The sequence below is a fragment of the Acanthopagrus latus genome, chromosome 17 (genome assembly GCF_904848185.1).
Source record: "Acanthopagrus latus isolate v.2019 chromosome 17, fAcaLat1.1, whole genome shotgun sequence".
Taxonomy (NCBI): Eukaryota; Metazoa; Chordata; class Actinopteri; order Spariformes; family Sparidae; genus Acanthopagrus; species Acanthopagrus latus.
The window spans coordinates 28,584,506-28,593,485 of record NC_051055.1 but is presented as its reverse complement, the minus strand read 5'-3'; the positions used below and the strand labels follow the sequence as shown (position 1 = coordinate 28,593,485).

The window sequence follows — 8,980 nt, the reverse complement described above, 5'->3', positions numbered from 1 at the left end:
CTTTAGTATGAACATTGTGATACGTGTTGTTCTGTTGAAATACTTTTAATTCACTTATTTCAGGCCGTCTTGTCAGTAACACACATTCTCCAGAGACAGAACAGTCTCAGTCAGCCGGCCTGGCATGAAGCTGCAGCTGGATCTGAGGATAACAACCTCCAAGAAAAATAAAAAAAAGAGGATATCCTTCTGTAAGATCAGATAAATGTAACACACACACACACACACACACACACACACACACACACACACACACACACAGTAGCCATTAGACCTGCAGCTTCCTCGCAAATACTCAATAACGCCTGAGACGCTCCTGGAGATTATTCAGGGCTCCAAATTGGATTAGCAGAGATGCTTCTGCCAGCAATTAGTCTGAGGGAATACACGAGCTGAAGGAAGCACAAAGCTATTAATTAAAGCTGGGGGGGGAGATGTGCCACTGAGTTCATACTGCAGCGATGAAGACGAGCCGCTGTGGGAGAAGAGGTGTCAAGTAAAGTAGCCCATCAGAGGAGGGGAAAGCCTTGAGAGGCGGCGAGGAAATCAATAACGCCCTGAGCTGTGCTTTTAGTACCCTTGATGGCTGACTCGGATGGAGTTTGCTTCGCGGAGAGAGTCTCGAGGAACTTTCACCAATCCAGGAAAACAAAAAAAAAAGTTTGTAAAGTGTACAGTTGATGTGTTTTCTCACACTTAGCAGCCTCATTAGAAATTTAATTTGAGAGCTCTGTAAGTCAAAGCAGGCAACATGAGACCACAGGGCTCCGAGAAAAACGTCTCATCAGTCCACAAATGCAACCGGCGAGCGGTCCGGGGAGGGGAGGGAGCTCTCCAGCTGAATGTGAGCTGCCTTCAAGTGTCGGACATACCTCTTTAAATGCAAGTGCCGGGGTTACATAATGCTGTAGCTGCATGAGCAGAAGTGATATGTGGTCAAATGGCTTCTCCTTTTTCTGGAAGTCCTGGACATAAAAAGAGAGTGTGAAGATGAGGATTATTCCTGCAGAAGCTGGAGACAAATCTGCCTCTGTCTTCATTATTCTCATATTTTTATGATGTTTCTGTTGGTTCAACTTGTGGACTTTTGGGAAAACATTGCCAGAATTTGTGTTTCTTACACAAGACAGGATAGAAACTCATTGTGTGTTGTTGTTTTTTTGGGAGGGAGGGTTTATATCAGAGCTCTGTGAGGAGAACGAGCATCATGAAAGTCTTTGGAAACAAAAGTGACAAATGGAGAGTGAAGGAATATTTTTTTTTAAAAAAAACCCTGTTCTAACAATCAGTGTGCGTTTAAAAAGACTTCTCTCGCTCCAAACTGCACTAACAGAGATTCAGAGTGCCAGTCATATACTTTCCTCTTTGACTTTCTGCAGAGTCAGCACCGGCACTCAGTTTCATATGCAGGACGTGTTTCTTCACTCACCAAGCAAATACACGAGTACCGTCTCTGACCCTGAAATGATTCAGTGTTGTATTTATAAATGACTTTAATAGCTCATTCAGGATTAAATTAACTTCTCCTTGCGCACTCTCAGCTCTCTGCTGGATGCTCATGGTGGGGATTTTTTTTTTTAGTCTTTTCAAGGATAATATCTGACTTTTTATTACGAGAAATGCAAAAGAGGAAAAGAGAGAGCAGTTGGATGTGGGTGGTGTCTTTCCTCTGAGCTGGAGAGTGAATAAAAATGTATCTTAAGACAAATGCACCTTCAGCTGCACAACAGTCGCTGTGTTTTACTGCAACGTGATGTTATTTTGCAAAAGAAAACGTCAAGTCCTTAAAGTTAGTGTGAACGTCTGAATGAATCTCTGCTCCTTTTCACCGATTCTTTATCAAATACCAGCAATTTCTGTCTCAATTTAAAATAAAAGTAGCGGTTTGACGGCATCGTAAAAAGAAGCAAAGGATCGTGGGAGTTGATGTCTTTATTGTTAAAGGAACAGTTCAGCCTGAAATGAAAATCCAGCCACTGTCAACACACCCTCACGTGAGATCTTGTTTTAAAACGTGAAAAACAACCAAAACAAACATAAAACGGCTCCATACAGCTCGTCTGGCCTGATGCAAACCCTGAGATCTTAAAATGATTTGAAAACATTATTTTTTTTAAAGCTTAAATCGTCACTGTGGCTACTGAACTAAAAACGTACAGCCCGCAGTGAATGCACAAGCTTGACTGAGCATCAGAGGTGTAAAGAACGTCTGTTGTTATATAATAATGGTTTTGTTTTTTTTACTCTTTATGTTTAAAACTTAAACGTCCTCATTCACTTCAGTCGATTTGGAGAACGCTGTAACGCTGCTCTGCTGTGAAGTTTCAGAAATATTGAGTGAACTACAAAACTTCCAACTTGAATAGTCTAATAGTTTGGTCATCTGATGAACGCACCGTTCTCTTGAGTAATATTACAGATTTCTCTTGGTTGTGAACATTTCCAGAAACATCTGGGATCATCTAACGACGGTCTGATCGTTTTGTTTCTGCAGCTGTTTGTGCTCAACTTTTATTAACGTTTCAGAAGTTTGTTTTTTTATTTATTTCTTATTCTGTTAGAACAAAACAATGGTTACATTCAGGCTTCTGTTCCTCAAAGTCAAGCTTTCATAAAGTCGATTTTTAAAAAAAAAAAATTTTAACACTGGTACTAAAAAACTGAGCGGCTTGTATCAGAAGACTTCACAGTGCACAGCTGCACCGAGGGAGGTTTAGTGGTATAAACACAACACATTTGTTCTCATATTCTTATATATTTGGAGTCAGCTGGATCCATTCTCAGCACCAGCAGGCTCCGTTTGTGGACTCGCTGCTTGTCATCTTCCAGGGCTCACATCAAACCAGCCCCCCCCCCGGCTGCCTGTAGTTCCCGGGGCACATTTTCTGCTGTGTAAGACTTCAGATCATCTGCTGCCGGCCACCCTCCGAGTCATCCAGTCAGTCAAGTCCTTTACTTCCCAGCTGGTTGTTCACCCCCAGACCCTCATTAGGCAGCCCTCGCTTGTCGGGGATTCTCTTTTCTGTGCTGCAGCTTATTTGTTTCTCTGCAGCACAGATTCTCTCTTTTTAAAATCCTCAGCGAGTGCGGCCTCTGCTGCTGCTCAGTCAGCCAACTCTCCCCTCCATCTCTCAATCTGAGCATCGTCTTCCACTCCCCTCTTATCTATTAGTCACTCAGTGTCCTGGTGAGTCCAGCTCCCATCAAGTGCACCGCTGCTTTTTTATTTTCTGTCTGAGCTCTGAAAATGTCTTCCTGTGTGATCGTACGTACCGTCTCCGTGCGAGGCGATAGTCCACAGTCGGTGTGTTACCTCGAGCAGATGACAGTCGACATGCCTCCAGTTTGGAGAGGCGGCAGGAGGAGGAAGCTGAGTGATGTACTTCTGCGGACAAGGGGAAGCAGAAAAACAGATTTCAGCCTCCAGAACAATACATAAATATCACTTTACGTGTTTTGCCACCAGACCTTTTCCTGACTGAACTCTTTAGTCTCTCAGTTCTCTGCCTCTGTCTGTTCCTCAGCGATGTTCAGCCTTGTGTGTCCTGTCGTCAGCACCCCGAGGGGATGTCGCGGCGTGTCCCTGGAGGGTGCAGCCTTCAGGGACAGGATGTCATCGTCAGACTCATGTCTGCTTTTACTTCCCAAACTTGGTCCTGCTTCTCAAGTCTTTCAGCCCCCCACAAGGCCTGAAGCCTTACGGACTGAGCTGATGTCACCTAGTATGCGTTGGAGTGACAGAGGCGGCATTTCACTCGACATTTTACATTTTGAAATATAATAATTACAAAAAACGTTTTAATTATTTTCACATTTTCTCCATGTTCGACATAACAACACTAGGAACTTCGAGCAGGGTTGGTCTGCAGCGAGGTTCAAACAGGCCAACCAGAAATAGTTTTATTTAAAGGTGCATTATGTCAGAAGTTTTATTGGAAACGTTTAAAAATGTAAGCATTTCATATCATGTGTAATCATAAGCGCTCCGAGCCGCCCAGACCATTAGCTCCATTGCTACCTGAGCTAACTAGATATATGTAGCTACTGTTAGCAGCAATTAGCGCTAACTCCTGCTTAAATTCTACTTGGACAGATGACACATTCTTACATATTTCACCTTTAAATAATTATGATATAAATCTGTTTATGTTTGTAAGAAGAAAAAATAATGTCTCTTTAAATATGTAGATTTTTTCATTCTCTCACAGGCAGAGGGACACTTAGCAGTCAGCTGGGAGTCTGGTGCTGCATTTTTAAAAATGTAATACAATAAATGTTTGCGTTTGGTCCCCGGACCCTGTCGTTAGGTTTCAGTTATGGCCCTCAGAAGGGAAAAAGGGGTTTGTTTACCCCTGCATAAGAGCAAAGTCTGCAGAAAATGGTCATAAAGGGCTCAAAATGTCGGTGAAAGAGCTGCAGTGTGTTTGTATTCTGACACAGGGGGGCAGCATTTACTGACTTACTGGGAATGACCTCAGAGTGTGTGAGTGATTGTGGACATCAGGATTAGGGCCCTCGCTCCCTGGTGTGTTAGAGATCACATCTCAGGAGTTCCCCGGTCACAATCAGCCCCAGTGTCTATATATAGTCCGGTTCACAGCCAGTACCGGCCGGATTGATGTGTTTCCAAGTGTGTTTGTGCCTTCCAGCCCTCCACTGTCACCTGCACCTGCTGGTTTCTAACCTGTTTCCTCTTTAACTACTGTGTCTGTGCACCAGCCTTCTCCTCTCAACCCCCTGGAATTATTTGCCTGATCTGACTTGTCTGGTCTCAGCCGACTCTGGAACAAACTAAAAAAAAAAATTTTTTAAAATGCCTGATGGTGGCATCTGTATTTGGGACCTGTTGCAGCAGACAGATAGAGCTTTCAGGGTGTTTGTTTGGCCACATGTCCTGGTTTAATCCTCCCCCGTTAACCAGATTATTCTCACAGCATCTGATTCTGCTCCTACCTGGATGTAGATAAGGAAGCTGAGGTGATGACCTTTTTTTTTTTTTTCACGCGGGAAATTCATTTATTTTTAACACCTGGCATGACCAGAAAAAACAGATAAGAATCAATTTTCTGGTGTGATTTTTTTCCCTCAAACTCTAAAAAAAAACAAAAACAGACAAAACAGCAAAAAGAAATCTCGCAGCAGAGGCGAAGCAGCATGCGCAGATATTTATTCTGTACTTGTTCTGAGGCATCATCATCATCCAGTGACTGTGTTTTGGGTCAACATCAGGCGTCTCAGCCAGGGTCGATCGGCGCTTGTGTACTTAATGGATCTCTCCTCCTGCTTCACAGCCACCTTGACACAAGCTGGGTCGGATTCACATAATAAAAAAGGATAACTGAGCTGCTGAGAGGTATCGAGTGCTGATGAGCAGGTTTCAGCTGACAGCTGCCAAGTCGCTGGCATCACATCGTGCAGCATGTGTTGGCTGCCAGTTTTGGCAACGTGCTCGTTTTCTGTTTTTTTTTTTTCTTCTTTCCTCCGAGGCTGTTAAGATGACAATGTGTGTGATGGGTGTGTGTATTAAGGTTACTGCAATGTTATCGGTTCTGCAGATGCCAGTTCTGGTTTTGGCAGTTAGACGCAGATGTTGAAGGGATAATCGGGTCTGCTGCCAGCGTGACGGAGGAAAAGATCTTGATATACTGAACCCGGTGTCAGTTTAACCTGCTGGGAGTTCTGCTTTATAGATCTGTTCACCTGGCTGTTAGACATCCAGGTTATCGTCTACCGTCTATTAAACGACGAGAAAATGGCCAAAAATGTCGATTAGTGTTTCCTAAAGCCCAAGAAGACGTCCTGAAATGTCTCGTTTTGTCCACAGCCCAAAGATATTCGGTTTGCTGTCACAGAGGAGGAAAGAAAGCAGAACATAATCACATTTAAGAAGCTGGAATCAAACAAATGAGTTGATTATCTGAATACACAACAATTTATTTCATAGTTGATAATAAATGAATTAATCATGGCAGCCACCTGTGGCCTTCGAACTGTAGAACTCCTCCCGGTTCCGCAGAAATACAATTTACAATAATGCATTTCCTCTCTTTACACTTTATTCTATTATTATTTTTGCAGTTTTGATTTATATTCTTACGTTGCTGTAATTCTGAGCAATTTCCTCCAAGATTATTAATGTTATATTTCCTCTCTTCCTCGTATCGTTTCCTAAATCTCCACATTTTAGCCTGGAACCAAAAACGTCTAAAAGGATCATTAATTCTCTGTTGATTGACTCTCAAATCTCTAATTACTGCAATCAATTTAGTTTCAATAATCTGGGTTTTGGTGGAGAGTTTTAGTGTCACATCATTAAATTTTTTTTTTCTTTTTTTGAATATCGTTTCACCCTGAAGGGAATATTATTTGGATGGGGAACCATATTTTGAAAAATATAATTATCTCTTGTGTAAAAAACTGGTTTGTATAAATACCATCTTTTAGCAGCAGTCGTCCAAAACAAGCACATCGTCTTACCGAGACGACTGAACCCAGTGAATCCCAAAACAACATGACTGTTGCAGTGTACCGGTTCAGGAAAACATAAAATAACTTTTTGTACTTATGTTGGTTAGGTACATAAATTCATTAATTACATCAGTGGGTTTAAAGAACACAGTGTTGTATTTTTACTGCCTCCTTTGCTGCCTTAATAATAACTACTGCCACTTGAGGTCGCCGTCTAATAAACTGCTTGTATTGTCCATCTATGTGCTCGTCTCTCTGTTGGTTTTCAGCCCTAAATAAGTCACTATGCTGGACTTTAAATATGCATGTGATTCGGAGGCACTCAGCTGAGCTCATATAAATTAACATTCACAGCCGGCTCTAAACAATAATGTTCCCGCTGTTGGTTTTGGTGGATGATCAGTATTCGCCTCACTCTCATCTACTTCCTGTGGTTTCTCGGTGCAGCTGCATCCCAACATTTAGCAGTCAGACAAAAGGAAATTGGTTCCGAGCCCAAGGAGGTATCGGGGCTTACCAGGGCAGGTAGCAGCTCCTCTGCAAGATTTTTTTTGCTTTTATGGAGCGCTGACAGGAGCGAGCGGAGATGTTTCACCCTGCAGCGGCTCCAGGATGAGCTGAACCCGCCTCGCTCCTCGATATCGCGGCGTAACGAAAATGAAAACACAACAAAGCACAGAATTGAAAAGTTGCCCGGCCGTGAGATATTTGACTCGTCGGAACGATTTCGACTTTACATTTACTGAAAGTTCAGAACCAGTCAACAAAGAAGTTTTGGAAGTTTTCAGCTGTGAAAGTTTAGTAGATGCAGATTGAGGTGACTCGGTGTCGTCAGTCGGGCTTAGAGGTCCAGTATGAAGTGTTTCTGAGCAGAAATGAAATATGATGGTTATAAATCTGACTTCATCACCCGAAAACTAAGAATAATTGTGTGTTTGCTGCCACCGTGTTTTAGCGTCCTGTTTAGGGGAGGTTGAGGCGAGGTGTATTCAGTTGGTTCCACTAGATGCCACTAAATCCTACACACTGGATCGTTAAGACTTTTCCCCTACATCTCGGACACAACCAGTCAAATCGGCACAGATCTAGACTTGTCACGTCCTCACTGCAGCCCTGCATATTGTTGTATTGTGTGCTTGTAGTTGGAGCAGCTTGGAGATGAGAGGGAGTTGAAAGAAAAGTGATTTTCCGACGGATGCACAACAGGAAACCACACAAACACACAGCCGAATTAAAAACACACACAGGCTCTAATTATGTCTCGAACAGGAGTCTAGTATTCTGTAATCTGACTCCAGTAATAGCACTCATTAAACAAGCGTCATTGTATCCGTAATTCATTCTGAGAATCGTTTTCTTTAATGTAATTTCTTGCAGTTAATCAACGCATTTCCGTACCGTAGCGACGGGATATGTTGAGCTGACTAACGGTTTCTTTTGCCTTCACCGTGTTGCTCTTTAGATTCTGATGTGTTCGCTGTTTGACATCAGTGAGATAAAAGATTAATCAGTGTGTTTTTATTTTCTGTCTCCACCACACCCTCCCTTGTGGCGTGTCTAGATACAATCTCTGCTGTTTGTGATGCTGCTCTTTTGTTTGATATAAATAACTGCATGCGTCTGAGGCAGAAAGCATCAAAATCTGAACCTTAAAGATCGACTTCTGCTGCCCAACAGTGACTTTTTGTTAAATATCTTGTAATCAGTACGACTTGTCTGGGATCAGCTGTGTAGCAGACCTTAAAGTCTGCCAAAATTGTATTTTTTAAATGATCCTTTTGATGCAGAAAGCTTTTGCAGATATTTCACAGTCTTTCATCAAAACGAATCAGAGACCTGATGAGTGAAATGAGCTCTTGTGGCAAACGTAACCGTGTGACAGCCAGATTCTGCAGATTCACTTTAAAATATTCAGTGGGAAACGATCACATGTTGCTCAATCAAACTGTTGCAGTGCAGACAGAGAAGAGACAGATGCATGAATATTAGATATCTCTCTGTTTCAGTGCTCAGTGAGTATTCACAGATCTGCTCCAGAAACATGTTACAAATGGTGAATTTGTGCGAAGGTGTGCTCTTATTCCTCCTCTGATCTTTGTCTTCTGAACCGAGGGGCTGAGAGACTGACACAGCAGCAGCGACAACCAATCGGCTACCTCCTCTGTCCTCAGCTGTCCAATCGGAAAAACTCCACCGCTCAGGATTTCATAACCACGCTGTGTGTGGTGTGTCGCACATGTGTTCATCATACTGTGTGTGAAGTGGCAGTCAGGTCTCGGAGTTAGTAAAAATGTCATGACAACAGAAACTTACAGGCTCATCTAAGATGCAAATGATAAACTACAATAACCCTGTTCAAACCTCATTTATTGGACCAGAGATTCTCAGTAATGCAGCAATCAAACAGATGTCAAGTAGTCACATTAAGACAAGTAGTATTTAAGTGTACGCCGTATCTAATTCATCTTATTTATGCAACTTATTTGTACACAAATAACATGTAAACAGTGTT

General features: G+C 42.4%; 1 long non-coding RNA gene across 1 annotated transcript; it reads right to left on the bottom strand.

Annotated features, from left to right (window-relative positions):
* Positions 1 to 872: 872 nt before the first annotated feature.
* Positions 873 to 3,576, bottom strand: LOC119006683. The gene is made up of 3 exons (XR_005070869.1): positions 3,469 to 3,576; positions 3,274 to 3,385; positions 873 to 965 (listed from the first exon to the last, which is right to left on the bottom strand). It is a non-coding gene; the product is annotated as an uncharacterized LOC119006683 (long non-coding RNA).
* Positions 3,577 to 8,980: the final 5,404 nt, after the last annotated feature.